General features: G+C 41.6%; 56 non-coding genes across 56 annotated transcripts; all 56 read left to right on the plus strand.

Annotated features, from left to right (window-relative positions):
* The first annotated feature begins 236 nt into the window (after positions 1-236).
* Positions 237-355, plus strand: LOC142478584 (5S ribosomal RNA). The gene has a single exon (XR_012793319.1). It is a non-coding gene; the product is annotated as a 5S ribosomal RNA (ribosomal RNA).
* Positions 356-641: 286 nt separating this feature from the next.
* Positions 642-760, plus strand: LOC142478585 (5S ribosomal RNA). The gene has a single exon (XR_012793320.1). It is a non-coding gene; the product is annotated as a 5S ribosomal RNA (ribosomal RNA).
* Positions 761-1,046: 286 nt separating this feature from the next.
* On the plus strand, positions 1,047-1,165 carry LOC142478414 (5S ribosomal RNA). The gene has a single exon (XR_012793152.1). It is a non-coding gene; the product is annotated as a 5S ribosomal RNA (ribosomal RNA).
* A 286-nt stretch (positions 1,166-1,451) lies between these two features.
* LOC142478586 (5S ribosomal RNA) lies at positions 1,452-1,570 on the plus strand. Its single transcript, XR_012793321.1, has one exon. It is a non-coding gene; the product is annotated as a 5S ribosomal RNA (ribosomal RNA).
* Positions 1,571-1,856: 286 nt separating this feature from the next.
* On the plus strand, positions 1,857-1,975 carry LOC142478588 (5S ribosomal RNA). Its single transcript, XR_012793323.1, has one exon. It is a non-coding gene; the product is annotated as a 5S ribosomal RNA (ribosomal RNA).
* Positions 1,976-2,261: 286 nt separating this feature from the next.
* On the plus strand, positions 2,262-2,380 carry LOC142478589 (5S ribosomal RNA). Its single transcript, XR_012793324.1, has one exon. It is a non-coding gene; the product is annotated as a 5S ribosomal RNA (ribosomal RNA).
* Positions 2,381-2,666: 286 nt separating this feature from the next.
* LOC142478591 (5S ribosomal RNA) lies at positions 2,667-2,785 on the plus strand. The gene has a single exon (XR_012793325.1). It is a non-coding gene; the product is annotated as a 5S ribosomal RNA (ribosomal RNA).
* A 286-nt stretch (positions 2,786-3,071) lies between these two features.
* LOC142478592 (5S ribosomal RNA) lies at positions 3,072-3,190 on the plus strand. Its single transcript, XR_012793326.1, has one exon. It is a non-coding gene; the product is annotated as a 5S ribosomal RNA (ribosomal RNA).
* Positions 3,191-3,476: 286 nt separating this feature from the next.
* LOC142478426 (5S ribosomal RNA) lies at positions 3,477-3,595 on the plus strand. Its single transcript, XR_012793163.1, has one exon. It is a non-coding gene; the product is annotated as a 5S ribosomal RNA (ribosomal RNA).
* A 286-nt stretch (positions 3,596-3,881) lies between these two features.
* Positions 3,882-4,000, plus strand: LOC142478593 (5S ribosomal RNA). Its single transcript, XR_012793327.1, has one exon. It is a non-coding gene; the product is annotated as a 5S ribosomal RNA (ribosomal RNA).
* Positions 4,001-4,286: 286 nt separating this feature from the next.
* Positions 4,287-4,405, plus strand: LOC142478594 (5S ribosomal RNA). The gene has a single exon (XR_012793328.1). It is a non-coding gene; the product is annotated as a 5S ribosomal RNA (ribosomal RNA).
* Positions 4,406-4,691: 286 nt separating this feature from the next.
* Positions 4,692-4,810, plus strand: LOC142478595 (5S ribosomal RNA). Its single transcript, XR_012793329.1, has one exon. It is a non-coding gene; the product is annotated as a 5S ribosomal RNA (ribosomal RNA).
* Positions 4,811-5,096: 286 nt separating this feature from the next.
* LOC142478437 (5S ribosomal RNA) lies at positions 5,097-5,215 on the plus strand. The gene has a single exon (XR_012793174.1). It is a non-coding gene; the product is annotated as a 5S ribosomal RNA (ribosomal RNA).
* Positions 5,216-5,501: 286 nt separating this feature from the next.
* Positions 5,502-5,620, plus strand: LOC142479168 (5S ribosomal RNA). Its single transcript, XR_012793898.1, has one exon. It is a non-coding gene; the product is annotated as a 5S ribosomal RNA (ribosomal RNA).
* A 286-nt stretch (positions 5,621-5,906) lies between these two features.
* On the plus strand, positions 5,907-6,025 carry LOC142479690 (5S ribosomal RNA). Its single transcript, XR_012794373.1, has one exon. It is a non-coding gene; the product is annotated as a 5S ribosomal RNA (ribosomal RNA).
* A 286-nt stretch (positions 6,026-6,311) lies between these two features.
* On the plus strand, positions 6,312-6,430 carry LOC142479563 (5S ribosomal RNA). The gene has a single exon (XR_012794249.1). It is a non-coding gene; the product is annotated as a 5S ribosomal RNA (ribosomal RNA).
* Positions 6,431-7,106: 676 nt separating this feature from the next.
* Positions 7,107-7,225, plus strand: LOC142478596 (5S ribosomal RNA). Its single transcript, XR_012793330.1, has one exon. It is a non-coding gene; the product is annotated as a 5S ribosomal RNA (ribosomal RNA).
* A 286-nt stretch (positions 7,226-7,511) lies between these two features.
* LOC142478449 (5S ribosomal RNA) lies at positions 7,512-7,630 on the plus strand. Its single transcript, XR_012793185.1, has one exon. It is a non-coding gene; the product is annotated as a 5S ribosomal RNA (ribosomal RNA).
* A 286-nt stretch (positions 7,631-7,916) lies between these two features.
* Positions 7,917-8,035, plus strand: LOC142479691 (5S ribosomal RNA). The gene has a single exon (XR_012794374.1). It is a non-coding gene; the product is annotated as a 5S ribosomal RNA (ribosomal RNA).
* A 286-nt stretch (positions 8,036-8,321) lies between these two features.
* On the plus strand, positions 8,322-8,440 carry LOC142479564 (5S ribosomal RNA). The gene has a single exon (XR_012794250.1). It is a non-coding gene; the product is annotated as a 5S ribosomal RNA (ribosomal RNA).
* Positions 8,441-9,116: 676 nt separating this feature from the next.
* LOC142478597 (5S ribosomal RNA) lies at positions 9,117-9,235 on the plus strand. The gene has a single exon (XR_012793331.1). It is a non-coding gene; the product is annotated as a 5S ribosomal RNA (ribosomal RNA).
* Positions 9,236-9,521: 286 nt separating this feature from the next.
* On the plus strand, positions 9,522-9,640 carry LOC142478460 (5S ribosomal RNA). The gene has a single exon (XR_012793196.1). It is a non-coding gene; the product is annotated as a 5S ribosomal RNA (ribosomal RNA).
* A 286-nt stretch (positions 9,641-9,926) lies between these two features.
* Positions 9,927-10,045, plus strand: LOC142479692 (5S ribosomal RNA). The gene has a single exon (XR_012794375.1). It is a non-coding gene; the product is annotated as a 5S ribosomal RNA (ribosomal RNA).
* Positions 10,046-10,331: 286 nt separating this feature from the next.
* On the plus strand, positions 10,332-10,450 carry LOC142479565 (5S ribosomal RNA). The gene has a single exon (XR_012794251.1). It is a non-coding gene; the product is annotated as a 5S ribosomal RNA (ribosomal RNA).
* A 676-nt stretch (positions 10,451-11,126) lies between these two features.
* LOC142478598 (5S ribosomal RNA) lies at positions 11,127-11,245 on the plus strand. The gene has a single exon (XR_012793332.1). It is a non-coding gene; the product is annotated as a 5S ribosomal RNA (ribosomal RNA).
* Positions 11,246-11,531: 286 nt separating this feature from the next.
* Positions 11,532-11,650, plus strand: LOC142478473 (5S ribosomal RNA). Its single transcript, XR_012793208.1, has one exon. It is a non-coding gene; the product is annotated as a 5S ribosomal RNA (ribosomal RNA).
* A 286-nt stretch (positions 11,651-11,936) lies between these two features.
* On the plus strand, positions 11,937-12,055 carry LOC142479408 (5S ribosomal RNA). Its single transcript, XR_012794101.1, has one exon. It is a non-coding gene; the product is annotated as a 5S ribosomal RNA (ribosomal RNA).
* Positions 12,056-12,731: 676 nt separating this feature from the next.
* Positions 12,732-12,850, plus strand: LOC142478600 (5S ribosomal RNA). The gene has a single exon (XR_012793334.1). It is a non-coding gene; the product is annotated as a 5S ribosomal RNA (ribosomal RNA).
* A 286-nt stretch (positions 12,851-13,136) lies between these two features.
* Positions 13,137-13,255, plus strand: LOC142479566 (5S ribosomal RNA). The gene has a single exon (XR_012794252.1). It is a non-coding gene; the product is annotated as a 5S ribosomal RNA (ribosomal RNA).
* A 676-nt stretch (positions 13,256-13,931) lies between these two features.
* LOC142478601 (5S ribosomal RNA) lies at positions 13,932-14,050 on the plus strand. The gene has a single exon (XR_012793335.1). It is a non-coding gene; the product is annotated as a 5S ribosomal RNA (ribosomal RNA).
* A 286-nt stretch (positions 14,051-14,336) lies between these two features.
* LOC142478484 (5S ribosomal RNA) lies at positions 14,337-14,455 on the plus strand. The gene has a single exon (XR_012793219.1). It is a non-coding gene; the product is annotated as a 5S ribosomal RNA (ribosomal RNA).
* Positions 14,456-14,741: 286 nt separating this feature from the next.
* LOC142478602 (5S ribosomal RNA) lies at positions 14,742-14,860 on the plus strand. Its single transcript, XR_012793336.1, has one exon. It is a non-coding gene; the product is annotated as a 5S ribosomal RNA (ribosomal RNA).
* Positions 14,861-15,146: 286 nt separating this feature from the next.
* Positions 15,147-15,265, plus strand: LOC142478603 (5S ribosomal RNA). The gene has a single exon (XR_012793337.1). It is a non-coding gene; the product is annotated as a 5S ribosomal RNA (ribosomal RNA).
* Positions 15,266-15,551: 286 nt separating this feature from the next.
* LOC142478496 (5S ribosomal RNA) lies at positions 15,552-15,670 on the plus strand. Its single transcript, XR_012793231.1, has one exon. It is a non-coding gene; the product is annotated as a 5S ribosomal RNA (ribosomal RNA).
* A 286-nt stretch (positions 15,671-15,956) lies between these two features.
* On the plus strand, positions 15,957-16,075 carry LOC142479693 (5S ribosomal RNA). The gene has a single exon (XR_012794376.1). It is a non-coding gene; the product is annotated as a 5S ribosomal RNA (ribosomal RNA).
* A 286-nt stretch (positions 16,076-16,361) lies between these two features.
* LOC142479567 (5S ribosomal RNA) lies at positions 16,362-16,480 on the plus strand. The gene has a single exon (XR_012794253.1). It is a non-coding gene; the product is annotated as a 5S ribosomal RNA (ribosomal RNA).
* A 676-nt stretch (positions 16,481-17,156) lies between these two features.
* LOC142479568 (5S ribosomal RNA) lies at positions 17,157-17,275 on the plus strand. Its single transcript, XR_012794254.1, has one exon. It is a non-coding gene; the product is annotated as a 5S ribosomal RNA (ribosomal RNA).
* A 676-nt stretch (positions 17,276-17,951) lies between these two features.
* On the plus strand, positions 17,952-18,070 carry LOC142478604 (5S ribosomal RNA). The gene has a single exon (XR_012793338.1). It is a non-coding gene; the product is annotated as a 5S ribosomal RNA (ribosomal RNA).
* Positions 18,071-18,356: 286 nt separating this feature from the next.
* On the plus strand, positions 18,357-18,475 carry LOC142478508 (5S ribosomal RNA). Its single transcript, XR_012793242.1, has one exon. It is a non-coding gene; the product is annotated as a 5S ribosomal RNA (ribosomal RNA).
* Positions 18,476-18,761: 286 nt separating this feature from the next.
* On the plus strand, positions 18,762-18,880 carry LOC142478605 (5S ribosomal RNA). The gene has a single exon (XR_012793339.1). It is a non-coding gene; the product is annotated as a 5S ribosomal RNA (ribosomal RNA).
* A 286-nt stretch (positions 18,881-19,166) lies between these two features.
* Positions 19,167-19,285, plus strand: LOC142479160 (5S ribosomal RNA). The gene has a single exon (XR_012793890.1). It is a non-coding gene; the product is annotated as a 5S ribosomal RNA (ribosomal RNA).
* Positions 19,286-19,571: 286 nt separating this feature from the next.
* LOC142479569 (5S ribosomal RNA) lies at positions 19,572-19,690 on the plus strand. The gene has a single exon (XR_012794255.1). It is a non-coding gene; the product is annotated as a 5S ribosomal RNA (ribosomal RNA).
* Positions 19,691-20,366: 676 nt separating this feature from the next.
* On the plus strand, positions 20,367-20,485 carry LOC142478606 (5S ribosomal RNA). Its single transcript, XR_012793340.1, has one exon. It is a non-coding gene; the product is annotated as a 5S ribosomal RNA (ribosomal RNA).
* A 286-nt stretch (positions 20,486-20,771) lies between these two features.
* LOC142478607 (5S ribosomal RNA) lies at positions 20,772-20,890 on the plus strand. Its single transcript, XR_012793341.1, has one exon. It is a non-coding gene; the product is annotated as a 5S ribosomal RNA (ribosomal RNA).
* Positions 20,891-21,176: 286 nt separating this feature from the next.
* Positions 21,177-21,295, plus strand: LOC142479570 (5S ribosomal RNA). The gene has a single exon (XR_012794256.1). It is a non-coding gene; the product is annotated as a 5S ribosomal RNA (ribosomal RNA).
* A 286-nt stretch (positions 21,296-21,581) lies between these two features.
* LOC142478608 (5S ribosomal RNA) lies at positions 21,582-21,700 on the plus strand. Its single transcript, XR_012793342.1, has one exon. It is a non-coding gene; the product is annotated as a 5S ribosomal RNA (ribosomal RNA).
* Positions 21,701-21,986: 286 nt separating this feature from the next.
* LOC142478519 (5S ribosomal RNA) lies at positions 21,987-22,105 on the plus strand. The gene has a single exon (XR_012793253.1). It is a non-coding gene; the product is annotated as a 5S ribosomal RNA (ribosomal RNA).
* Positions 22,106-22,391: 286 nt separating this feature from the next.
* On the plus strand, positions 22,392-22,510 carry LOC142478609 (5S ribosomal RNA). Its single transcript, XR_012793343.1, has one exon. It is a non-coding gene; the product is annotated as a 5S ribosomal RNA (ribosomal RNA).
* A 286-nt stretch (positions 22,511-22,796) lies between these two features.
* On the plus strand, positions 22,797-22,915 carry LOC142479161 (5S ribosomal RNA). The gene has a single exon (XR_012793891.1). It is a non-coding gene; the product is annotated as a 5S ribosomal RNA (ribosomal RNA).
* Positions 22,916-23,201: 286 nt separating this feature from the next.
* LOC142479572 (5S ribosomal RNA) lies at positions 23,202-23,320 on the plus strand. Its single transcript, XR_012794258.1, has one exon. It is a non-coding gene; the product is annotated as a 5S ribosomal RNA (ribosomal RNA).
* A 676-nt stretch (positions 23,321-23,996) lies between these two features.
* LOC142478611 (5S ribosomal RNA) lies at positions 23,997-24,115 on the plus strand. Its single transcript, XR_012793345.1, has one exon. It is a non-coding gene; the product is annotated as a 5S ribosomal RNA (ribosomal RNA).
* A 286-nt stretch (positions 24,116-24,401) lies between these two features.
* On the plus strand, positions 24,402-24,520 carry LOC142478612 (5S ribosomal RNA). The gene has a single exon (XR_012793346.1). It is a non-coding gene; the product is annotated as a 5S ribosomal RNA (ribosomal RNA).
* A 286-nt stretch (positions 24,521-24,806) lies between these two features.
* LOC142479573 (5S ribosomal RNA) lies at positions 24,807-24,925 on the plus strand. Its single transcript, XR_012794259.1, has one exon. It is a non-coding gene; the product is annotated as a 5S ribosomal RNA (ribosomal RNA).
* Positions 24,926-25,601: 676 nt separating this feature from the next.
* Positions 25,602-25,720, plus strand: LOC142478613 (5S ribosomal RNA). Its single transcript, XR_012793347.1, has one exon. It is a non-coding gene; the product is annotated as a 5S ribosomal RNA (ribosomal RNA).
* A 286-nt stretch (positions 25,721-26,006) lies between these two features.
* LOC142478614 (5S ribosomal RNA) lies at positions 26,007-26,125 on the plus strand. The gene has a single exon (XR_012793348.1). It is a non-coding gene; the product is annotated as a 5S ribosomal RNA (ribosomal RNA).
* A 286-nt stretch (positions 26,126-26,411) lies between these two features.
* LOC142479574 (5S ribosomal RNA) lies at positions 26,412-26,530 on the plus strand. Its single transcript, XR_012794260.1, has one exon. It is a non-coding gene; the product is annotated as a 5S ribosomal RNA (ribosomal RNA).
* The last annotated feature ends 205 nt before the right edge of the window (positions 26,531-26,735 follow it).

Genomic DNA, 26,735 nt, shown 5'->3' on the forward strand with positions numbered 1-26,735 from the left:
AAATGAAAATGTTTCATTTCTTGCTACTTTTTTCCCGCAGTGGCAAAGAAATCTATCGTTTTTTCCTCTGAAAGTTCAACACAATGCAACCTTCCAAAATAGAATTCTGACATCAAGAATTCCGTCTATAGTACATTTGAGTGCACCTGTCATTTTCTCAGTCTCTGTGTATGCATGGAGCAAGATATAGGCTCATGGATTTAAGAATGAGAGGATATCATGAGACAGCAATCTCCACCTACGGCCATACTACCTTGACAGCGCCCGATCCCGTCAGATCTCGGAAGCTAAGCAGGGTGAGGCTTGATTAGTACTGGGTTGGGAGACTGCCTGGGAATACCAGGTGCTGTAGGGGTTTTTATTTTTCGCTTCCCTAATGAAAATATACATGGCATTCCTCGCAGCAAATGAAAATGTTTCATTTCTTGCTACTTTTTTCCCGCAGTGGCAAAGAAATCTATCGTTTTTTCCTCTGAAAGTTCAACACAATGCAACCTTCCAAAATAGAATTCTGACATCAAGAATTCCGTCTATAGTACATTTGAGTGCACCTGTCATTTTCTCAGTCTCTGTGTATGCATGGAGCAAGATATAGGCTCATGGATTTAAGAATGAGAGGATATCATGAGACAGCAATCTCCACCTACGGCCATACTACCTTGACAGCGCCCGATCCCGTCAGATCTCGGAAGCTAAGCAGGGTGAGGCTTGATTAGTACTGGGTTGGGAGACTGCCTGGGAATACCAGGTGCTGTAGGGGTTTTTATTTTTCGCTTCCCTAATGAAAATATACATGGCATTCCTCGCAGCAAATGAAAATGTTTCATTTCTTGCTACTTTTTTCCCGCAGTGGCAAAGAAATCTATCGTTTTTTCCTCTGAAAGTTCAACACAATGCAACCTTCCAAAATAGAATTCTGACATCAAGAATTCCGTCTATAGTACATTTGAGTGCACCTGTCATTTTCTCAGTCTCTGTGTATGCATGGAGCAAGATATAGGCTCATGGATTTAAGAATGAGAGGATATCATGAGACAGCAATCTCCACCTACGGCCATACTACCTTGAAAGCGCCCGATCCCGTCAGATCTCGGAAGCTAAGCAGGGTGAGGCTTGATTAGTACTGGGTTGGGAGACTGCCTGGGAATACCAGGTGCTGTGGGTGTTTTTATTTTTTGCTTCCCTAATGAAAATATACATGGCATTCCTTGCAGCAAATGAAAATGTTTCATTTTTTACTACTTTTTTCCCGCAGTGGCAAAGAAATCTATCGTTTTTTCCTCAGAAAATTCAACACAATGCAACCTTCCAAAATAGAATTCTGACATCAAGAATTCCGTCTATAGTACATTTGAGTGCACCTGTCATTTTCTCAGTCTCTGTGTATGCATGGAGCAAGATATAGGCTCATGGATTTAAGAATGAGAGGATATCATGAGACAGCAATCTCCACCTACGGCCATACTACCTTGACAGCGCCCGATCCCGTCAGATCTCGGAAGCTAAGCAGGGTGAGGCTTGATTAGTACTGGGTTGGGAGACTGCCTGGGAATACCAGGTGCTGTAGGGGTTTTTATTTTTCGCTTCCCTAATGAAAATATACATGGCATTCCTCGCAGCAAATGAAAATGTTTCATTTCTTGCTACTTTTTTCCCGCAGTGGCAAAGAAATCTATCGTTTTTTCCTCTGAAAGTTCAACACAATGCAACCTTCCAAAATAGAATTCTGACATCAAGAATTCCGTCTATAGTACATTTGAGTGCACCTGTCATTTTCTCAGTCTCTGTGTATGCATGGAGCAAGATATAGGCTCATGGATTTAAGAATGAGAGGATATCATGAGACAGCAATCTCCACCTACGGCCATACTACCTTGACAGCGCCCGATCCCGTCAGATCTCGGAAGCTAAGCAGGGTGAGGCTTGATTAGTACTGGGTTGGGAGACTGCCTGGGAATACCAGGTGCTGTAGGGGTTTTTATTTTTCGCTTCCCTAATGAAAATATACATGGCATTCCTCGCAGCAAATGAAAATGTTTCATTTCTTGCTACTTTTTTCCCGCAGTGGCAAAGAAATCTATCGTTTTTTCCTCTGAAAGTTCAACACAATGCAACCTTCCAAAATAGAATTCTGACATCAAGAATTCCGTCTATAGTACATTTGAGTGCACCTGTCATTTTCTCAGTCTCTGTGTATGCATGGAGCAAGATATAGGCTCATGGATTTAAGAATGAGAGGATATCATGAGACAGCAATCTCCACCTACGGCCATACTACCTTGACAGCGCCCGATCCCGTCAGATCTCGGAAGCTAAGCAGGGTGAGGCTTGATTAGTACTGGGTTGGGAGACTGCCTGGGAATACCAGGTGCTGTAGGGGTTTTTATTTTTCGCTTCCCTAATGAAAATATACATGGCATTCCTTGCAGCAAATGAAAATGTTTCATTTTTTACTACTTTTTTCCCGCAGTGGCAAAGAAATCTATCGTTTTTTCCTCTGAAAGTTCAACACAATGCAACCTTCCAAAATAGAATTCTGACATCAAGAATTCCGTCTATAGTACATTTGAGTGCACCTGTCATTTTCTCAGTCTCTGTGTATGCATGGAGCAAGATATAGGCTCATGGATTTAAGAATGAGAGGATATCATGAGACAGCAATCTCCACCTACGGCCATACTACCTTGACAGCGCCCGATCCCGTCAGATCTCGGAAGCTAAGCAGGGTGAGGCTTGATTAGTACTGGGTTGGGAGACTGCCTGGGAATACCAGGTGCTGTAGGGGTTTTTATTTTTCGCTTCCCTAATGAAAATATACATGGCATTCCTTGCAGCAAATGAAAATGTTTCATTTTTTACTACTTTTTTCCCGCAGTGGCAAAGAAATCTATCGTTTTTTCCTCTGAAAGTTCAACACAATGCAACCTTCCAAAATAGAATTCTGACATCAAGAATTCCGTCTATAGTACATTTGAGTGCACCTGTCATTTTCTCAGTCTCTGTGTATGCATGGAGCAAGATATAGGCTCATGGATTTAAGAATGAGAGGATATCATGAGACAGCAATCTCCACCTACGGCCATACTACCTTGACAGCGCCCGATCCCGTCAGATCTCGGAAGCTAAGCAGGGTGAGGCTTGATTAGTACTGGGTTGGGAGACTGCCTGGGAATACCAGGTGCTGTAGGGGTTTTTATTTTTCGCTTCCCTAATGAAAATATACATGGCATTCCTCGCAGCAAATGAAAATGTTTCATTTCTTGCTACTTTTTTCCCGCAGTGGCAAAGAAATCTATCGTTTTTTCCTCTGAAAGTTCAACACAATGCAACCTTCCAAAATAGAATTCTGACATCAAGAATTCCGTCTATAGTACATTTGAGTGCACCTGTCATTTTCTCAGTCTCTGTGTATGCATGGAGCAAGATATAGGCTCATGGATTTAAGAATGAGAGGATATCATGAGACAGCAATCTCCACCTACGGCCATACTACCTTGAAAGCGCCCGATCCCGTCAGATCTCGGAAGCTAAGCAGGGTGAGGCTTGATTAGTACTGGGTTGGGAGACTGCCTGGGAATACCAGGTGCTGTGGGTGTTTTTATTTTTTGCTTCCCTAATGAAAATATACATGGCATTCCTTGCAGCAAATGAAAATGTTTCATTTTTTACTACTTTTTTCCCGCAGTGGCAAAGAAATCTATCGTTTTTTCCTCAGAAAATTCAACACAATGCAACCTTCCAAAATAGAATTCTGACATCAAGAATTCCGTCTATAGTACATTTGAGTGCACCTGTCATTTTCTCAGTCTCTGTGTATGCATGGAGCAAGATATAGGCTCATGGATTTAAGAATGAGAGGATATCATGAGACAGCAATCTCCACCTACGGCCATACTACCTTGACAGCGCCCGATCCCGTCAGATCTCGGAAGCTAAGCAGGGTGAGGCTTGATTAGTACTGGGTTGGGAGACTGCCTGGGAATACCAGGTGCTGTAGGGGTTTTTATTTTTCGCTTCCCTAATGAAAATATACATGGCATTCCTCGCAGCAAATGAAAATGTTTCATTTCTTGCTACTTTTTTCCCGCAGTGGCAAAGAAATCTATCGTTTTTTCCTCTGAAAGTTCAACACAATGCAACCTTCCAAAATAGAATTCTGACATCAAGAATTCCGTCTATAGTACATTTGAGTGCACCTGTCATTTTCTCAGTCTCTGTGTATGCATGGAGCAAGATATAGGCTCATGGATTTAAGAATGAGAGGATATCATGAGACAGCAATCTCCACCTACGGCCATACTACCTTGACAGCGCCCGATCCCGTCAGATCTCGGAAGCTAAGCAGGGTGAGGCTTGATTAGTACTGGGTTGGGAGACTGCCTGGGAATACCAGGTGCTGTAGGGGTTTTTATTTTTCGCTTCCCTAATGAAAATATACATGGCATTCCTCGCAGCAAATGAAAATGTTTCATTTCTTGCTACTTTTTTCCCGCAGTGGCAAAGAAATCTATCGTTTTTTCCTCTGAAAGTTCAACACAATGCAACCTTCCAAAATAGAATTCTGACATCAAGAATTCCGTCTATAGTACATTTGAGTGCACCTGTCATTTTCTCAGTCTCTGTGTATGCATGGAGCAAGATATAGGCTCATGGATTTAAGAATGAGAGGATATCATGAGACAGCAATCTCCACCTACGGCCATACTACCTTGACAGCGCCCGATCCCGTCAGATCTCGGAAGCTAAGCAGGGTGAGGCTTGATTAGTACTGGGTTGGGAGACTGCCTGGGAATACCAGGTGCTGTAGGGGTTTTTATTTTTCGCTTCCCTAATGAAAATATACATGGCATTCCTCGCAGCAAATGAAAATGTTTCATTTCTTGCTACTTTTTTCCCGCAGTGGCAAAGAAATCTATCGTTTTTTCCTCTGAAAGTTCAACACAATGCAACCTTCCAAAATAGAATTCTGACATCAAGAATTCCGTCTATAGTACATTTGAGTGCACCTGTCATTTTCTCAGTCTCTGTGTATGCATGGAGCAAGATATAGGCTCATGGATTTAAGAATGAGAGGATATCATGAGACAGCAATCTCCACCTACGGCCATACTACCTTGAAAGCGCCCGATCCCGTCAGATCTCGGAAGCTAAGCAGGGTGAGGCTTGATTAGTACTGGGTTGGGAGACTGCCTGGGAATACCAGGTGCTGTGGGTGTTTTTATTTTTTGCTTCCCTAATGAAAATATACATGGCATTCCTTGCAGCAAATGAAAATGTTTCATTTTTTACTACTTTTTTCCCGCAGTGGCAAAGAAATCTATCGTTTTTTCCTCAGAAAGTTCAACACAATGCAACCTTCCAAAATAGAATTCTGACATCAAGAATTCCGTCTATAGTACATTTGAGTGCACCTGTCATTTTCTCAGTCTCTGTGTATGCATGGAGCAAGATATAGGCTCATGGATTTAAGAATGAGAGGATATCATGAGACAGCAATCTCCACCTACGGCCATACTACCTTGACAGTGCCCGATCCCGTCAGATCTCGGAAGCTAAGCAGGGTGAGGCTTGATTAGTACTGGGTTGGGAGACTGCCTGGGAATACCAGGTGCTGTAGGGGTTTTTATTTTTCGCTTCCCTAATGAAAATATACATGGCATTCCTCGCAGCAAATGAAAATGTTTCATTTCTTGCTACTTTTTTCCCGCAGTGGCAAAGAAATCTATCGTTTTTTCCTCTGAAAGTTCAACACAATGCAACCTTCCAAAATAGAATTCTGACATCAAGAATTCCGTCTATAGTACATTTGAGTGCACCTGTCATTTTCTCAGTCTCTGTGTATGCATGGAGCAAGATATAGGCTCATGGATTTAAGAATGAGAGGATATCATGAGACAGCAATCTCCACCTACGGCCATACTACCTTGACAGCGCCCGATCCCGTCAGATCTCGGAAGCTAAGCAGGGTGAGGCTTGATTAGTACTGGGTTGGGAGACTGCCTGGGAATACCAGGTGCTGTGGGTGTTTTTATTTTTTGCTTCCCTAATGAAAATATACATGGCATTCCTTGCAGCAAATGAAAATGTTTCATTTTTTACTACTTTTTTCCCGCAGTGGCAAAGAAATATATCGTTTTTTCCTCAGAAAGTTCAACACAATGCAACCTTCCAAAATAGAATTCTGACATCAAGAATTCCGTCTATAGTACATTTGAGTGCACCTGTCATTTTCTCAGTCTCTGTGTATGCATGGAGCAAGATATAGGCTCATGGATTTAAGAATGAGAGGATATCATGAGACAGCAACCTCCACCTACGGCCATACTACCTTGAAAGCTCCCGATCCCGTCAGATCTCGGAAGCTAAGCAGGGTGAGGCTTGATTAGTACTGGGTTGGGAGACTGCCTGGGAATACCAGGTGCTGTAGGGGTTTTTATTTTTCGCTTCCCTAATGAAAATATACATGGCATTCCTCGCAGCAAATGAAAATGTTTCATTTCTTGCTACTTTTTTCCCGGAGTGGCAAAGAAATATATTGTTTTTTCCTCTGAAAGTTCAACACAATGCAACCTTCCAAAATAGAATTCTGACATCAAGAATTCCGTCTATAGTATATTTGAGTGCACCTGTCATTTTCTCAGTCTCTGATTTAATTTCTCCATTTAAGGTAATTCTTCAAGAATGTATTTTTTTAACGGTCACAATAATACACTTATGCCTCCCATGTCATTTAGAAATATATCATACAGGCCTCAGAACACTCAGCATGTTATATGGTGAGCTTGTGGCTCACAGAGTTGGGGTGTGCAGTGTTCAAGCTGATACTTGGAAGAGATAGTGAGTTCAAATCCAAACAGGAGGAGGTTGAATATAGGCACCTCTGAAATTTTTTACTACTTTTTTCCCGCAGTGGCAAAGAAATCTATCGTTTTTTCCTCTGAAAGTTCAACACAATGCAACCTTCCAAAATAGAATTCTGACATCAAGAATTCCGTCTATAGTACATTTGAGTGCACCTGTCATTTTCTCAGTCTCTGTGTATGCATGGAGCAAGATATAGGCTCATGGATTTAAGAATGAGAGGATATCATGAGACAGCAATCTCCACCTACGGCCATACTACCTTGACAGCGCCCGATCCCGTCAGATCTCGGAAGCTAAGCAGGGTGAGGCTTGATTAGTACTGGGTTGGGAGACTGCCTGGGAATACCAGGTGCTGTAGGGGTTTTTATTTTTCGCTTCCCTTATGAAAATATACATGGCATTCCTCGCAGCAAATGAAAATGTTTCATTTCTTGCTACTTTTTTCCCGCAGTGGCAAAGAAATATATCGTTTTTTCCTCTGAAAGTTCAACACAATGCAACCTTCCAAAATAGAATTCTGACATCAAGAATTCCGTCTATAGTACATTTGAGTGCACCTGTCATTTTCTCAGTCTCTGTGTATGCATGGAGCAAGATATAGGCTCATGGATTTAAGAATGAGAGGATATCATGAGACAGCAATCTCCACCTACGGCCATACTACCTTGAAAGCGCCCGATCCCGTCAGATCTCGGAAGCTAAGCAGGGTGAGGCTTGATTAGTACTGGGTTGGGAGACTGCCTGGGAATACCAGGTGCTGTGGGTGTTTTTATTTTTTGCTTCCCTAATGAAAATATACATGGCATTCCTTGCAGCAAATGAAAATGTTTCATTTTTTACTACTTTTTTCCCGCAGTGGCAAAGAAATCTATCGTTTTTTCCTCTGAAAGTTCAACACAATGCAACCTTCCAAAATAGAATTCTGACATCAAGAATTCCGTCTATAGTACATTTGAGTGCACCTGTCATTTTCTCAGTCTCTGTGTATGCATGGAGCAAGATATAGGCTCATGGATTTAAGAATGAGAGGATATCATGAGACAGCAATCTCCACCTACGGCCATACTACCTTGACAGCGCCCGATCCCGTCAGATCTCGGAAGCTAAGCAGGGTGAGGCTTGATTAGTACTGGGTTGGGAGACTGCCTGGGAATACCAGGTGCTGTGGGTGTTTTTATTTTTTGCTTCCCTAATGAAAATATACATGGCATTCCTTGCAGCAAATTAAAATGTTTCATTTTTTACTACTTTTTTCCCGCAGTGGCAAAGAAATCTATCGTTTTTTCCTCTGAAAGTTCAACACAATGCAACCTTCCAAAATAGAATTCTGACATCAAGAATTCCGTCTATAGTACATTTGAGTGCACCTGTCATTTTCTCAGTCTCTGTGTATGCATGGAGCAAGATATAGGCTCATGGATTTAAGAATGAGAGGATATCATGAGACAGCAACCTCCACCTACGGCCATACTACCTTGAAAGCTCCCGATCCCGTCAGATCTCGGAAGCTAAGCAGGGTGAGGCTTGATTAGTACTGGGTTGGGAGACTGCCTGGGAATACCAGGTGCTGTAGGGGTTTTTATTTTTCGCTTCCCTAATGAAAATATACATGGCATTCCTCGCAGCAAATGAAAATGTTTCATTTCTTGCTACTTTTTTCCCGGAGTGGCAAAGAAATATATTGTTTTTTCCTCTGAAAGTTCAACACAATGCAACCTTCCAAAATAGAATTCTGACATCAAGAATTCCGTCTATAGTATATTTGAGTGCACCTGTCATTTTCTCAGTCTCTGATTTAATTTCTCCATTTAAGGTAATTCTTCAAGAATGTATTTTTTTAACGGTCACAATAATACACTTATGCCTCCCATGTCATTTAGAAATATATCATACAGGCCTCAGAACACTCAGCATGTTATATGGTGAGCTTGTGGCTCACAGAGTTGGGGTGTGCAGTGTTCAAGCTGATACTTGGAAGAGATAGTGAGTTCAAATCCAAACAGGAGGAGGTTGAATATAGGCACCTCTGAAATTTTTTACTACTTTTTTCCCGCAGTGGCAAAGAAATCTATCGTTTTTTCCTCTGAAAGTTCAACACAATGCAACCTTCCAAAATAGAATTCTGACATCAAGAATTCCGTCTATAGTACATTTGAGTGCACCTGTCATTTTCTCAGTCTCTGTGTATGCATGGAGCAAGATATAGGCTCATGGATTTAAGAATGAGAGGATATCATGAGACAGCAATCTCCACCTACGGCCATACTACCTTGACAGCGCCCGATCCCGTCAGATCTCGGAAGCTAAGCAGGGTGAGGCTTGATTAGTACTGGGTTGGGAGACTGCCTGGGAATACCAGGTGCTGTAGGGGTTTTTATTTTTCGCTTCCCTTATGAAAATATACATGGCATTCCTCGCAGCAAATGAAAATGTTTCATTTCTTGCTACTTTTTTCCCGCAGTGGCAAAGAAATATATCGTTTTTTCCTCTGAAAGTTCAACACAATGCAACCTTCCAAAATAGAATTCTGACATCAAGAATTCCGTCTATAGTACATTTGAGTGCACCTGTCATTTTCTCAGTCTCTGTGTATGCATGGAGCAAGATATAGGCTCATGGATTTAAGAATGAGAGGATATCATGAGACAGCAATCTCCACCTACGGCCATACTACCTTGAAAGCGCCCGATCCCGTCAGATCTCGGAAGCTAAGCAGGGTGAGGCTTGATTAGTACTGGGTTGGGAGACTGCCTGGGAATACCAGGTGCTGTGGGTGTTTTTATTTTTTGCTTCCCTAATGAAAATATACATGGCATTCCTTGCAGCAAATGAAAATGTTTCATTTTTTACTACTTTTTTCCCGCAGTGGCAAAGAAATCTATCGTTTTTTCCTCTGAAAGTTCAACACAATGCAACCTTCCAAAATAGAATTCTGACATCAAGAATTCCGTCTATAGTACATTTGAGTGCACCTGTCATTTTCTCAGTCTCTGTGTATGCATGGAGCAAGATATAGGCTCATGGATTTAAGAATGAGAGGATATCATGAGACAGCAATCTCCACCTACGGCCATACTACCTTGACAGCGCCCGATCCCGTCAGATCTCGGAAGCTAAGCAGGGTGAGGCTTGATTAGTACTGGGTTGGGAGACTGCCTGGGAATACCAGGTGCTGTGGGTGTTTTTATTTTTTGCTTCCCTAATGAAAATATACATGGCATTCCTTGCAGCAAATTAAAATGTTTCATTTTTTACTACTTTTTTCCCGCAGTGGCAAAGAAATCTATCGTTTTTTCCTCTGAAAGTTCAACACAATGCAACCTTCCAAAATAGAATTCTGACATCAAGAATTCCGTCTATAGTACATTTGAGTGCACCTGTCATTTTCTCAGTCTCTGTGTATGCATGGAGCAAGATATAGGCTCATGGATTTAAGAATGAGAGGATATCATGAGACAGCAACCTCCACCTACGGCCATACTACCTTGAAAGCTCCCGATCCCGTCAGATCTCGGAAGCTAAGCAGGGTGAGGCTTGATTAGTACTGGGTTGGGAGACTGCCTGGGAATACCAGGTGCTGTAGGGGTTTTTATTTTTCGCTTCCCTAATGAAAATATACATGGCATTCCTCGCAGCAAATGAAAATGTTTCATTTCTTGCTACTTTTTTCCCGGAGTGGCAAAGAAATATATTGTTTTTTCCTCTGAAAGTTCAACACAATGCAACCTTCCAAAATAGAATTCTGACATCAAGAATTCCGTCTATAGTATATTTGAGTGCACCTGTCATTTTCTCAGTCTCTGATTTAATTTCTCCATTTAAGGTAATTCTTCAAGAATGTATTTTTTTAACGGTCACAATAATACACTTATGCCTCCCATGTCATTTAGAAATATATCATACAGGCCTCAGAACACTCAGCATGTTATATGGTGAGCTTGTGGCTCACAGAGTTGGGGTGTGCAGTGTTCAAGCTGATACTTGGAAGAGATAGTGAGTTCAAATCCAAACAGGAGGAGGTTGAATATAGGCACCTCTGAAATTTTTTACTACTTTTTTCCCGCAGTGGCAAAGAAATCTATCGTTTTTTCCTCTGAAAGTTCAACACAATGCAACCTTCCAAAATAGAATTCTGACATCAAGAATTCCGTCTATAGTACATTTGAGTGCACCTGTCATTTTCTCAGTCTCTGTGTATGCATGGAGCAAGATATAGGCTCATGGATTTAAGAATGAGAGGATATCATGAGACAGCAATCTCCACCTACGGCCATACTACCTTGACAGCGCCCGATCCCGTCAGATCTCGGAAGCTAAGCAGGGTGAGGCTTGATTAGTACTGGGTTGGGAGACTGCCTGGGAATACCAGGTGCTGTAGGGGTTTTTATTTTTCGCTTCCCTTATGAAAATATACATGGCATTCCTCGCAGCAAATGAAAATGTTTCATTTCTTGCTACTTTTTTCCCGCAGTGGCAAAGAAATATATCGTTTTTTCCTCTGAAAGTTCAACACAATGCAACCTTCCAAAATAGAATTCTGACATCAAGAATTCCGTCTATAGTACATTTGAGTGCACCTGTCATTTTCTCAGTCTCTGTGTATGCATGGAGCAAGATATAGGCTCATGGATTTAAGAATGAGAGGATATCATGAGACAGCAATCTCCACCTACGGCCATACTACCTTGAAAGCGCCCGATCCCGTCAGATCTCGGAAGCTAAGCAGGGTGAGGCTTGATTAGTACTGGGTTGGGAGACTGCCTGGGAATACCAGGTGCTGTGGGTGTTTTTATTTTTTGCTTCCCTAATGAAAATATACATGGCATTCCTTGCAGCAAATGAAAATGTTTCATTTTTTACTACTTTTTTCCCGCAGTGGCAAAGAAATCTATCGTTTTTTCCTCTGAAAGTTCAACACAATGCAACCTTCCAAAATAGAATTCTGACATCAAGAATTCCGTCTATAGTACATTTGAGTGCACCTGTCATTTTCTCAGTCTCTGTGTATGCATGGAGCAAGATATAGGCTCATGGATTTAAGAATGAGAGGATATCATGAGACAGCAATCTCCACCTACGGCCATACTACCTTGAAAGCGCCCGATCCCGTCAGATCTCGGAAGCTAAGCAGGGTGAGGCTTGATTAGTACTGGGTTGGGAGACTGCCTGGGAATACCAGGTGCTGTAGGGGTTTTTATTTTTCGCTTCCCTAATGAAAATATACATGGCATTCCTCGCAGCAAATGAAAATGTTTCATTTCTTGCTACTTTTTTCCCGGAGTGGCAAAGAAATATATTGTTTTTTCCTCTGAAAGTTCAACACAATGCAACCTTCCAAAATAGAATTCTGACATCAAGAATTCCGTCTATAGTATATTTGAGTGCACCTGTCATTTTCTCAGTCTCTGATTTAATTTCTCCATTTAAGGTAATTCTTCAAGAATGTATTTTTTTAACGGTCACAATAATACACTTATGCCTCCCATGTCATTTAGAAATATATCATACAGGCCTCAGAACACTCAGCATGTTATATGGTGAGCTTGTGGCTCACAGAGTTGGGGTGTGCAGTGTTCAAGCTGATACTTGGAAGAGATAGTGAGTTCAAATCCAAACAGGAGGAGGTTGAATATAGGCACCTCTGAAATTTTTTACTACTTTTTTCCCGCAGTGGCAAAGAAATCTATCGTTTTTTCCTCTGAAAGTTCAACACAATGCAACCTTCCAAAATAGAATTCTGACATCAAGAATTCCGTCTATAGTACATTTGAGTGCACCTGTCATTTTCTCAGTCTCTGTGTATGCATGGAGCAAGATATAGGCTCATGGATTTAAGAATGAGAGGATATCATGAGACAGCAATCTCCACCTACGGCCATACTACCTTGACAGCGCCCGATCCCGTCAGATCTCGGAAGCTAAGCAGGGTGAGGCTTGATTAGTACTGGGTTGGGAGACTGCCTGGGAATACCAGGTGCTGTAGGGGTTTTTATTTTTCGCTTCCCTAATGAAAATATACATGGCATTCCTCGCAGCAAATGAAAATGTTTCATTTCTTGCTACTTTTTTCCCGCAGTGGCAAAGAAATCTATCGTTTTTTCCTCTGAAAGTTCAACACAATGCAACCTTCCAAAATAGAATTCTGACATCAAGAATTCCGTCTATAGTACATTTGAGTGCACCTGTCATTTTCTCAGTCTCTGTGTATGCATGGAGCAAGATATAGGCTCATGGATTTAAGAATGAGAGGATATCATGAGACAGCAACCTCCACCTACGGCCATACTACCTTGAAAGCTCCCGATCCCGTCAGATCTCGGAAGCTAAGCAGGGTGAGGCTTGATTAGTACTGGGTTGGGAGACTGCCTGGGAATACCAGGTGCTGTAGGGGTTTTTATTTTTCGCTTCCCTAATGAAAATATACATGGCATTCCTCGCAGCAAATGAAAATGTTTCATTTCTTGCTACTTTTTTCCCGGAGTGGCAAAGAAATATATTGTTTTTTCCTCTGAAAGTTCAACACAATGCAACCTTCCAAAATAGAATTCTGACATCAAGAATTCCGTCTATAGTATATTTGAGTGCACCTGTCATTTTCTCAGTCTCTGATTTAATTTCTCCATTTAAGGTAATTCTTCAAGAATGTATTTTTTTAACGGTCACAATAATACACTTATGCCTCCCATGTCATTTAGAAATATATCATACAGGCCTCAGAACACTCAGCATGTTATATGGTGAGCTTGTGGCTCACAGAGTTGGGGTGTGCAGTGTTCAAGCTGATACTTGGAAGAGATAGTGAGTTCAAATCCAAACAGGAGGAGGTTGAATATAGGCACCTCTGAAATTTTTTACTACTTTTTTCCCGCAGTGGCAAAGAAATCTATCGTTTTTTCCTCTGAAAGTTCAACACAATGCAACCTTCCAAAATAGAATTCTGACATCAAGAATTCCGTCTATAGTACATTTGAGTGCACCTGTCATTTTCTCAGTCTCTGTGTATGCATGGAGCAAGATATAGGCTCATGGATTTAAGAATGAGAGGATATCATGAGACAGCAATCTCCACCTACGGCCATACTACCTTGACAGCGCCCGATCCCGTCAGATCTCGGAAGCTAAGCAGGGTGAGGCTTGATTAGTACTGGGTTGGGAGACTGCCTGGGAATACCAGGTGCTGTAGGGGTTTTTATTTTTCGCTTCCCTTATGAAAATATACATGGCATTCCTCGCAGCAAATGAAAATGTTTCATTTCTTGCTACTTTTTTCCCGCAGTGGCAAAGAAATATATCGTTTTTTCCTCTGAAAGTTCAACACAATGCAACCTTCCAAAATAGAATTCTGACATCAAGAATTCCGTCTATAGTACATTTGAGTGCACCTGTCATTTTCTCAGTCTCTGTGTATGCATGGAGCAAGATATAGGCTCATGGATTTAAGAATGAGAGGATATCATGAGACAGCAATCTCCACCTACGGCCATACTACCTTGAAAGCGCCCGATCCCGTCAGATCTCGGAAGCTAAGCAGGGTGAGGCTTGATTAGTACTGGGTTGGGAGACTGCCTGGGAATACCAGGTGCTGTGGGTGTTTTTATTTTTTGCTTCCCTAATGAAAATATACATGGCATTCCTTGCAGCAAATGAAAATGTTTCATTTTTTACTACTTTTTTCCCGCAGTGGCAAAGAAATCTATCGTTTTTTCCTCTGAAAGTTCAACACAATGCAACCTTCCAAAATAGAATTCTGACATCAAGAATTCCGTCTATAGTACATTTGAGTGCACCTGTCATTTTCTCAGTCTCTGTGTATGCATGGAGCAAGATATAGGCTCATGGATTTAAGAATGAGAGGATATCATGAGACAGCAATCTCCACCTACGGCCATACTACCTTGACAGCGCCCGATCCCGTCAGATCTCGGAAGCTAAGCAGGGTGAGGCTTGATTAGTACTGGGTTGGGAGACTGCCTGGGAATACCAGGTGCTGTAGGGGTTTTTATTTTTCGCTTCCCTAATGAAAATATACATGGCATTCCTCGCAGCAAATGAAAATGTTTCATTTCTTGCTACTTTTTTCCCGCAGTGGCAAAGAAATCTATCGTTTTTTCCTCTGAAAGTTCAACACAATGCAACCTTCCAAAATAGAATTCTGACATCAAGAATTCCGTCTATAGTACATTTGAGTGCACCTGTCATTTTCTCAGTCTCTGTGTATGCATGGAGCAAGATATAGGCTCATGGATTTAAGAATGAGAGGATATCATGAGACAGCAATCTCCACCTACGGCCATACTACCTTGACAGCGCCCGATCCCGTCAGATCTCGGAAGCTAAGCAGGGTGAGGCTTGATTAGTACTGGGTTGGGAGACTGCCTGGGAATACCAGGTGCTGTAGGGGTTTTTATTTTTCGCTTCCCTTATGAAAATATACATGGCATTCCTCGCAGCAAATGAAAATGTTTCATTTCTTGCTACTTTTTTCCCGCAGTGGCAAAGAAATATATCGTTTTTTCCTCTGAAAGTTCAACACAATGCAACCTTCCAAAATAGAATTCTGACATCAAGAATTCCGTCTATAGTACATTTGAGTGCACCTGTCATTTTCTCAGTCTCTGTGTATGCATGGAGCAAGATATAGGCTCATGGATTTAAGAATGAGAGGATATCATGAGACAGCAATCTCCACCTACGGCCATACTACCTTGAAAGCGCCCGATCCCGTCAGATCTCGGAAGCTAAGCAGGGTGAGGCTTGATTAGTACTGGGTTGGGAGACTGCCTGGGAATACCAGGTGCTGTGGGTGTTTTTATTTTTTGCTTCCCTAATGAAAATATACATGGCATTCCTTGCAGCAAATGAAAATGTTTCATTTTTTACTACTTTTTTCCCGCAGTGGCAAAGAAATCTATCGTTTTTTCCTCTGAAAGTTCAACACAATGCAACCTTCCAAAATAGAATTCTGACATCAAGAATTCCGTCTATAGTACATTTGAGTGCACCTGTCATTTTCTCAGTCTCTGTGTATGCATGGAGCAAGATATAGGCTCATGGATTTAAGAATGAGAGGATATCATGAGACAGCAATCTCCACCTACGGCCATACTACCTTGACAGCGCCCGATCCCGTCAGATCTCGGAAGCTAAGCAGGGTGAGGCTTGATTAGTACTGGGTTGGGAGACTGCCTGGGAATACCAGGTGCTGTGGGTGTTTTTATTTTTTGCTTCCCTAATGAAAATATACATGGCATTCCTTGCAGCAAATTAAAATGTTTCATTTTTTACTACTTTTTTCCCGCAGTGGCAAAGAAATCTATCGTTTTTTCCTCTGAAAGTTCAACACAATGCAACCTTCCAAAATAGAATTCTGACATCAAGAATTCCGTCTATAGTACATTTGAGTGCACCTGTCATTTTCTCAGTCTCTGTGTATGCATGGAGCAAGATATAGGCTCATGGATTTAAGAATGAGAGGATATCATGAGACAGCAACCTCCACCTACGGCCATACTACCTTGAAAGCTCCCGATCCCGTCAGATCTCGGAAGCTAAGCAGGGTGAGGCTTGATTAGTACTGGGTTGGGAGACTGCCTGGGAATACCAGGTGCTGTAGGGGTTTTTATTTTTCGCTTCCCTAATGAAAATATACATGGCATTCCTCGCAGCAAATGAAAATGTTTCATTTCTTGCTACTTTTTTCCCGGAGTGGCAAAGAAATATATTGTTTTTTCCTCTGAAAGTTCAACACAATGCAACCTTCCAAAATAGAATTCTGACATCAAGAATTCCGTCTATAGTATATTTGAGTGCACCTGTCATTTTCTCAGTCTCTGATTTAATTTCTCCATTTAAGGTAATTCTTCAAGAATGTATTTTTTTAACGGTCACAATAATACACTTATGCCTCCCATGTCATTTAGAAATATATCATACAGGCCTCAGAACACTCAGCATGTTATATGGTGAGCTTGTGGCTCACAGAGTTGGGGTGTGCAGTGTTCAAGCTGATACTTGGAAGAGATAGTGAGTTCAAATCCAAACAGGAGGAGGTTGAATATAGGCACCTCTGAAATTTTTTACTACTTTTTTCCCGCAGTGGCAAAGAAATCTATCGTTTTTTCCTCTGAAAGTTCAACACAATGCAACCTTCCAAAATAGAATTCTGACATCAAGAATTCCGTCTATAGTACATTTGAGTGCACCTGTCATTTTCTCAGTCTCTGTGTATGCATGGAGCAAGATATAGGCTCATGGATTTAAGAATGAGAGGATATCATGAGACAGCAACCTCCACCTACGGCCATACTACCTTGAAAGCTCCCGATCCCGTCAGATCTCGGAAGCTAAGCAGGGTGAGGCTTGATTAGTACTGGGTTGGGAGACTGCCTGGGAATACCAGGTGCTGTAGGGGTTTTTATTTTTCGCTTCCCTAATGAAAATATACATGGCATTCCTCGCAGCAAATGAAAATGTTTCATTTCTTGCTACTTTTTTCCCGGAGTGGCAAAGAAATATATTGTTTTTTCCTCTGAAAGTTCAACACAATGCAACCTTCCAAAATAGAATTCTGACATCAAGAATTCCGTCTATAGTATATTTGAGTGCACCTGTCATTTTCTCAGTCTCTGATTTAATTTCTCCATTTAAGGTAATTCTTCAAGAATGTATTTTTTTAACGGTCACAATAATACACTTATGCCTCCCATGTCATTTAGAAATATATCATACAGGCCTCAGAACACTCAGCATGTTATATGGTGAGCTTGTGGCTCACAGAGTTGGGGTGTGCAGTGTTCAAGCTGATACTTGGAAGAGATAGTGAGTTCAAATCCAAACAGGAGGAGGTTGAATATAGGCACCTCTGAAATTTTTTACTACTTTTTTCCCGCAGTGGCAAAGAAATCTATCGTTTTTTCCTCTGAAAGTTCAACACAATGCAACCTTCCAAAATAGAATTCTGACATCAAGAATTCCGTCTATAGTACATTTGAGTGCACCTGTCATTTTCTCAGTCTCTGTGTATGCATGGAGCAAGATATAGGCTCATGGATTTAAGAATGAGAGGATATCATGAGACAGCAATCTCCACCTACGGCCATACTACCTTGACAGCGCCCGATCCCGTCAGATCTCGGAAGCTAAGCAGGGTGAGGCTTGATTAGTACTGGGTTGGGAGACTGCCTGGGAATACCAGGTGCTGTAGGGGTTTTTATTTTTCGCTTCCCTTATGAAAATATACATGGCATTCCTCGCAGCAAATGAAAATGTTTCATTTCTTGCTACTTTTTTCCCGCAGTGGCAAAGAAATATATCGTTTTTTCCTCTGAAAGTTCAACACAATGCAACCTTCCAAAATAGAATTCTGACATCAAGAATTCCGTCTATAGTACATTTGAGTGCACCTGTCATTTTCTCAGTCTCTGTGTATGCATGGAGCAAGATATAGGCTCATGGATTTAAGAATGAGAGGATATCATGAGACAGCAATCTCCACCTACGGCCATACTACCTTGAAAGCGCCCGATCCCGTCAGATCTCGGAAGCTAAGCAGGGTGAGGCTTGATTAGTACTGGGTTGGGAGACTGCCTGGGAATACCAGGTGCTGTGGGTGTTTTTATTTTTTGCTTCCCTAATGAAAATATACATGGCATTCCTTGCAGCAAATGAAAATGTTTCATTTTTTACTACTTTTTTCCCGCAGTGGCAAAGAAATCTATCGTTTTTTCCTCTGAAAGTTCAACACAATGCAACCTTCCAAAATAGAATTCTGACATCAAGAATTCCGTCTATAGTACATTTGAGTGCACCTGTCATTTTCTCAGTCTCTGTGTATGCATGGAGCAAGATATAGGCTCATGGATTTAAGAATGAGAGGATATCATGAGACAGCAATCTCCACCTACGGCCATACTACCTTGACAGCGCCCGATCCCGTCAGATCTCGGAAGCTAAGCAGGGTGAGGCTTGATTAGTACTGGGTTGGGAGACTGCCTGGGAATACCAGGTGCTGTAGGGGTTTTTATTTTTCGCTTCCCTAATGAAAATATACATGGCATTCCTCGCAGCAAATGAAAATGTTTCATTTCTTGCTACTTTTTTCCCGCAGTGGCAAAGAAATCTATCGTTTTTTCCTCTGAAAGTTCAACACAATGCAACCTTCCAAAATAGAATTCTGACATCAAGAATTCCGTCTATAGTACATTTGAGTGCACCTGTCATTTTCTCAGTCTCTGTGTATGCATGGAGCAAGATATAGGCTCATGGATTTAAGAATGAGAGGATATCATGAGACAGCAATCTCCACTTACGGCCATACTACCTTGACAGCGCCCGATCCCGTCAGATCTCGGAAGCTAAGCAGGGTGAGGCTTGATTAGTACTGGGTTGGGAGACTGCCTGGGAATACCAGGTGCTGTAGGGGTTTTTATTTTTCGCTTCCCTAATGAAAATATACATGGCATTCCTCGCAGCAAATGAAAATGTTTCATTTCTTGCTACTTTTTTCCCGCAGTGGCAAAGAAATATATCGTTTTTTCCTCTGAAAGTTCAACACAATGCAACCTTCCAAAATAGAATTCTGACATCAAGAATTCCGTCTATAGTACATTTGAGTGCACCTGTCATTTTCTCAGTCTCTGTGTATGCATGGAGCAAGATATAGGCTCATGGATTTAAGAATGAGAGGATATCATGAGACAGCAACCTCCACCTACGGCCATACTACCTTGAAAGCTCCCGATCCCGTCAGATCTCGGAAGCTAAGCAGGGTGAGGCTTGATTAGTACTGGGTTGGGAGACTGCCTGGGAATACCAGGTGCTGTAGGGGTTTTTATTTTTCGCTTCCCTAATGAAAATATACATGGCATTCCTCGCAGCAAATGAAAATGTTTCATTTCTTGCTACTTTTTTCCCGGAGTGGCAAAGAAATATATTGTTTTTTCCTCTGAAAGTTCAACACAATGCAACCTTCCAAAATAGAATTCTGACATCAAGAATTCCGTCTATAGTATATTTGAGTGCACCTGTCATTTTCTCAGTCTCTGATTTAATTTCTCCATTTAAGGTAATTCTTCAAGAACGTATTTTTTTAACGGTCACAATAAAACACTTATGCCTCCCATGTCATTTAGAAATATATCATACAGGCCTCAGAACACTCAGCATGTTATATGGTGAGCTTGTGGCTCACAGAGTTGGGGTGTGCAGTGTTCAAGCTGATACTTGGAAGAGATAGTGAGTTCAAATCCAAACAGGAGGAGGTTGAATATAGGCACCTCTGAAATTTTTTACTACTTTTTTCCCGCAGTGGCAAAGAAATCTATCGTTTTTTCCTCTGAAAGTTCAACACAATGCAACCTTCCAAAATAGAATTCTGACATCAAGAATTCCGTCTATAGTACATTTGAGTGCACCTGTCATTTTCTCAGTCTCTGTGTATGCATGGAGCAAGATATAGGCTCATGGATTTAAGAATGAGAGGATATCATGAGACAGCAATCTCCACCTACGGCCATACTACCTTGACAGCGCCCGATCCCGTCAGATCTCGGAAGCTAAGCAGGGTGAGGCTTGATTAGTACTGGGTTGGGAGACTGCCTGGGAATACCAGGTGCTGTAGGGGTTTTTATTTTTCGCTTCCCTAATGAAAATATACATGGCATTCCTCGCAGCAAATGAAAATGTTTCATTTCTTGCTACTTTTTTCCCGCAGTGGCAAAGAAATCTATCGTTTTTTCCTCTGAAAGTTCAACACAATGCAACCTTCCAAAATAGAATTCTGACATCAAAAATTCCGTCTATAGTACATTTGAGTGCACCTGTCATTTTCTCAGTCTCTGTGTATGCATGGAGCAAGATATAGGCTCATGGATTTAAGAATGAGAGGATATCATGAGACAGCAATCTCCACCTACGGCCATACTACCTTGACAGCGCCCGATCCCGTCAGATCTCGGAAGCTAAGCAGGGTGAGGCTTGATTAGTACTGGGTTGGGAGACTGCCTGGGAATACCAGGTGCTGTAGGGGTTTTTATTTTTCGCTTCCCTAATGAAAATATACATGGCATTCCTCGCAGCAAATGAAAATGTTTCATTTCTTGCTACTTTTTTCCCGCAGTGGCAAAGAAATCTATCGTTTTTTCCTCTGAAAGTTCAACACAATGCAACCTTCCAAAATAGAATTCTGACATCAAGAATTCCGTCTATAGTACATTTGAGTGCACCTGTCATTTTCTCAGTCTCTGTGTATGCATGGAGCAAGATATAGGCTCATGGATTTAAGAATGAGAGGATATCATGAGACAGCAACCTCCACCTACGGCCATACTACCTTGAAAGCTCCCGATCCCGTCAGATCTCGGAAGCTAAGCAGGGTGAGGCTTGATTAGTACTGGGTTGGGAGACTGCCTGGGAATACCAGGTGCTGTAGGGGTTTTTATTTTTCGCTTCCCTAATGAAAATATACATGGCATTCCTCGCAGCAAATGAAAATGTTTCATTTCTTGCTACTTTTTTCCCGGAGTGGCAAAGAAATATATTGTTTTTTCCTCTGAAAGTTCAACACAATGCAACCTTCCAAAATAGAATTCTGACATCAAGAATTCCGTCTATAGTACATTTGAGTGCACCTGTCATTTTCTCAGTCTCTGTGTATGCATGGAGCAAGATATAGGCTCATGGATTTAAGAATGAGAGGATATCATGAGACAGCAATCTCCACCTACGGCCATACTACCTTGACAGCGCCCGATCCCGTCAGATCTCGGAAGCTAAGCAGGGTGAGGCTTGATTAGTACTGGGTTGGGAGACTGCCTGGGAATACCAGGTGCTGTAGGGGTTTTTATTTTTCGCTTCCCTTATGAAAATATACATGGCATTCCTCGCAGCAAATGAAAATGTTTCATTTCTTGCTACTTTTTTCCCGCAGTGGCAAAGAAATATATCGTTTTTTCCTCTGAAAGTTCAACACAATGCAACCTTCCAAAATAGAATTCTGACATCAAGAATTCCGTCTATAGTACATTTGAGTGCACCTGTCATTTTCTCAGTCTCTGTGTATGCATGGAGCAAGATATAGGCTCATGGATTTAAGAATGAGAGGATATCATGAGACAGCAATCTCCACCTACGGCCATACTACCTTGAAAGCGCCCGATCCCGTCAGATCTCGGAAGCTAAGCAGGGTGAGGCTTGATTAGTACTGGGTTGGGAGACTGCCTGGGAATACCAGGTGCTGTGGGTGTTTTTATTTTTTGCTTCCCTAATGAAAATATACATGGCATTCCTTGCAGCAAATGAAAATGTTTCATTTTTTACTACTTTTTTCCCGCAGTGGCAAAGAAATCTATCGTTTTTTCCTCTGAAAGTTCAACACAATGCAACCTTCCAAAATAGAATTCTGACATCAAGAATTCCGTCTATAGTACATTTGAGTGCACCTGTCATTTTCTCAGTCTCTGTGTATGCATGGAGCAAGATATAGGCTCATGGATTTAAGAATGAGAGGATATCATGAGACAGCAATCTCCACCTACGGCCATACTACCTTGACAGCGCCCGATCCCGTCAGATCTCGGAAGCTAAGCAGGGTGAGGCTTGATTAGTACTGGGTTGGGAGACTGCCTGGGAATACCAGGTGCTGTAGGGGTTTTTATTTTTCGCTTCCCTAATGAAAATATACATGGCATTCCTCGCAGCAAATGAAAATGTTTCATTTCTTGCTACTTTTTTCCCGCAGTGGCAAAGAAATCTATCGTTTTTTCCTCTGAAAGTTCAACACAATGCAACCTTCCAAAATAGAATTCTGACATCAAGAATTCCGTCTATAGTACATTTGAGTGCACCTGTCATTTTCTCAGTCTCTGTGTATGCATGGAGCAAGATATAGGCTCATGGATTTAAGAATGAGAGGATATCATGAGACAGCAATCTCCACTTACGGCCATACTACCTTGACAGCGCCCGATCCCGTCAGATCTCGGAAGCTAAGCAGGGTGAGGCTTGATTAGTACTGGGTTGGGAGACTGCCTGGGAATACCAGGTGCTGTAGGGGTTTTTATTTTTCGCTTCCCTAATGAAAATATACATGGCATTCCTCGCAGCAAATGAAAATGTTTCATTTCTTGCTACTTTTTTCCCGCAGTGGCAAAGAAATATATCGTTTTTTCCTCTGAAAGTTCAACACAATGCAACCTTCCAAAATAGAATTCTGACATCAAGAATTCCGTCTATAGTACATTTGAGTGCACCTGTCATTTTCTCAGTCTCTGTGTATGCATGGAGCAAGATATAGGCTCATGGATTTAAGAATGAGAGGATATCATGAGACAGCAACCTCCACCTACGGCCATACTACCTTGAAAGCTCCCGATCCCGTCAGATCTCGGAAGCTAAGCAGGGTGAGGCTTGATTAGTACTGGGTTGGGAGACTGCCTGGGAATACCAGGTGCTGTAGGGGTTTTTATTTTTCGCTTCCCTAATGAAAATATACATGGCATTCCTCGCAGCAAATGAAAATGTTTCATTTCTTGCTACTTTTTTCCCGGAGTGGCAAAGAAATATATTGTTTTTTCCTCTGAAAGTTCAACACAATGCAACCTTCCAAAATAGAATTCTGACATCAAGAATTCCGTCTATAGTATATTTGAGTGCACCTGTCATTTTCTCAGTCTCTGATTTAATTTCTCCATTTAAGGTAATTCTTCAAGAACGTATTTTTTTAACGGTCACAATAATACACTTATGCCTCCCATGTCATTTAGAAATATATCATACAGGCCTCAGAACACTCAGCATGTTATATGGTGAGCTTGTGGCTCACAGAGTTGGGGTGTGCAGTGTTCAAGCTGATACTTGGAAGAGATAGTGAGTTCAAATCCAAACAGGAGGAGGTTGAATATAGGCACCTCTGAAATTTTTTACTACTTTTTTCCCGCAGTGGCAAAGAAATCTATCGTTTTTTCCTCTGAAAGTTCAACACAATGCAACCTTCCAAAATAGAATTCTGACATCAAGAATTCCGTCTATAGTACATTTGAGTGCACCTGTCATTTTCTCAGTCTCTGTGTATGCATGGAGCAAGATATAGGCTCATGGATTTAAGAATGAGAGGATATCATGAGACAGCAATCTCCACCTACGGCCATACTACCTTGACAGCGCCCGATCCCGTCAGATCTCGGAAGCTAAGCAGGGTGAGGCTTGATTAGTACTGGGTTGGGAGACTGCCTGGGAATACCAGGTGCTGTAGGGGTTTTTATTTTTCGCTTCCCTAATGAAAATATACATGGCATTCCTCGCAGCAAATGAAAATGTTTCATTTCTTGCTACTTTTTTCCCGCAGTGGCAAAGAAATCTATCGTTTTTTCCTCTGAAAGTTCAACACAATGCAACCTTCCAAAATAGAATTCTGACATCAAAAATTCCGTCTATAGTACATTTGAGTGCACCTGTCATTTTCTCAGTCTCTGTGTATGCATGGAGCAAGATATAGGCTCATGGATTTAAGAATGAGAGGATATCATGAGACAGCAATCTCCACCTACGGCCATACTACCTTGACAGCGCCCGATCCCGTCAGATCTCGGAAGCTAAGCAGGGTGAGGCTTGATTAGTACTGGGTTGGGAGACTGCCTGGGAATACCAGGTGCTGTAGGGGTTTTTATTTTTCGCTTCCCTAATGAAAATATACATGGCATTCCTCGCAGCAAATGAAAATGTTTCATTTCTTGCTACTTTTTTCCCGCAGTGGCAAAGAAATCTATCGTTTTTTCCTCTGAAAGTTCAACACAATGCAACCTTCCAAAATAGAATTCTGACATCAAGAATTCCGTCTATAGTACATTTGAGTGCACCTGTCATTTTCTCAGTCTCTGTGTATGCATGGAGCAAGATATAGGCTCATGGATTTAAGAATGAGAGGATATCATGAGACAGCAACCTCCACCTACGGCCATACTACCTTGAAAGCTCCCGATCCCGTCAGATCTCGGAAGCTAAGCAGGGTGAGGCTTGATTAGTACTGGGTTGGGAGACTGCCTGGGAATACCAGGTGCTGTAGGGGTTTTTATTTTTCGCTTCCCTAATGAAAATATACATGGCATTCCTCGCAGCAAATGAAAATGTTTCATTTCTTGCTACTTTTTTCCCGGAGTGGCAAAGAAATATATTGTTTTTTCCTCTGAAAGTTCAACACAATGCAACCTTCCAAAATAGAATTCTGACATCAAGAATTCCGTCTATAGTATATTTGAGTGCACCTGTCATTTTCTCAGTCTCTGATTTAATTTCTCCATTTAAGGTAATTCTTCAAGAACGTATTTTTTTAACGGTCACAATAATACACTTATGCCTCCCATGTCATTTAGAAATATATCATACAGGCCTCAGAACACTCAGCATGTTATATGGTGAGCTTGTGGCTCACAGAGTTGGGGTGTGCAGTGTTCAAGCTGATACTTGGAAGAGATAGTGAGTTCAAATCCAAACAGGAGGAGGTTGAATATAGGCACCTCTGAAATTTTTTACTACTTTTTTCCCGCAGTGGCAAAGAAATCTATCGTTTTTTCCTCTGAAAGTTCAACACAATGCAACCTTCCAAAATAGAATTCTGACATCAAGAATTCCGTCTATAGTACATTTGAGTGCACCTGTCATTTTCTCAGTCTCTGTGTATGCATGGAGCAAGATATAGGCTCATGGATTTAAGAATGAGAGGATATCATGAGACAGCAATCTCCACCTACGGCCATACTACCTTGACAGCGCCCGATCCCGTCAGATCTCGGAAGCTAAGCAGGGTGAGGCTTGATTAGTACTGGGTTGGGAGACTGCCTGGGAATACCAGGTGCTGTAGGGGTTTTTATTTTTCGCTTCCCTAATGAAAATATACATGGCATTCCTCGCAGCAAATGAAAATGTTTCATTTCTTGCTACTTTTTTCCCGCAGTGGCAAAGAAATCTATCGTTTTTTCCTCTGAAAGTTCAACACAATGCAACCTTCCAAAATAGAATTCTGACATCAAGAATTCCGTCTATAGTACATTTGAGTGCACCTGTCATTTTCTCAGTCTCTGTGTATGCATGGAGCAAGATATAGGCTCATGGATTTAAGAATGAGAGGATATCATGAGACAGCAATCTCCACCTACGGCCATACTACCTTGACAGCGCCCGATCCCGTCAGATCTCGGAAGCTAAGCAGGGTGAGGCTTGATTAGTACTGGGTTGGGAGACTGCCTGGGAATACCAGGTGCTGTAGGGGTTTTTATTTTTCGCTTCCCTAATGAAAATATACATGGCATTCCTCGCAGCAAATGAAAATGTTTCATTTCTTGCTACTTTTTTCCCGCAGTGGCAAAGAAATCTATCGTTTTTTCCTCTGAAAGTTCAACACAATGCAACCTTCCAAAATAGAATTCTGACATCAAGAATTCCGTCTATAGTACATTTGAGTGCACCTGTCATTTTCTCAGTCTCTGTGTATGCATGGAGCAAGATATAGGCTCATGGATTTAAGAATGAGAGGATATCATGAGACAGCAACCTCCACCTACGGCCATACTACCTTGAAAGCTCCCGATCCCGTCAGATCTCGGAAGCTAAGCAGGGTGAGGCTTGATTAGTACTGGGTTGGGAGACTGCCTGGGAATACCAGGTGCTGTAGGGGTTTTTATTTTTCGCTTCCCTAATGAAAATATACATGGCATTCCTCGCAGCAAATGAAAATGTTTCATTTCTTGCTACTTTTTTCCCGCAGTGGCAAAGAAATCTATCGTTTTTTCCTCTGAAAGTTCAACACAATGCAACCTTCCAAAATAGAATTCTGACATCAAGAATTCCGTCTATAGTACATTTGAGTGCACCTGTCATTT

Source organism: Ascaphus truei, unplaced genomic scaffold (assembly GCF_040206685.1).
Source record: "Ascaphus truei isolate aAscTru1 unplaced genomic scaffold, aAscTru1.hap1 HAP1_SCAFFOLD_240, whole genome shotgun sequence".
Classification (NCBI taxonomy): Eukaryota; Metazoa; Chordata; class Amphibia; order Anura; family Ascaphidae; genus Ascaphus; species Ascaphus truei.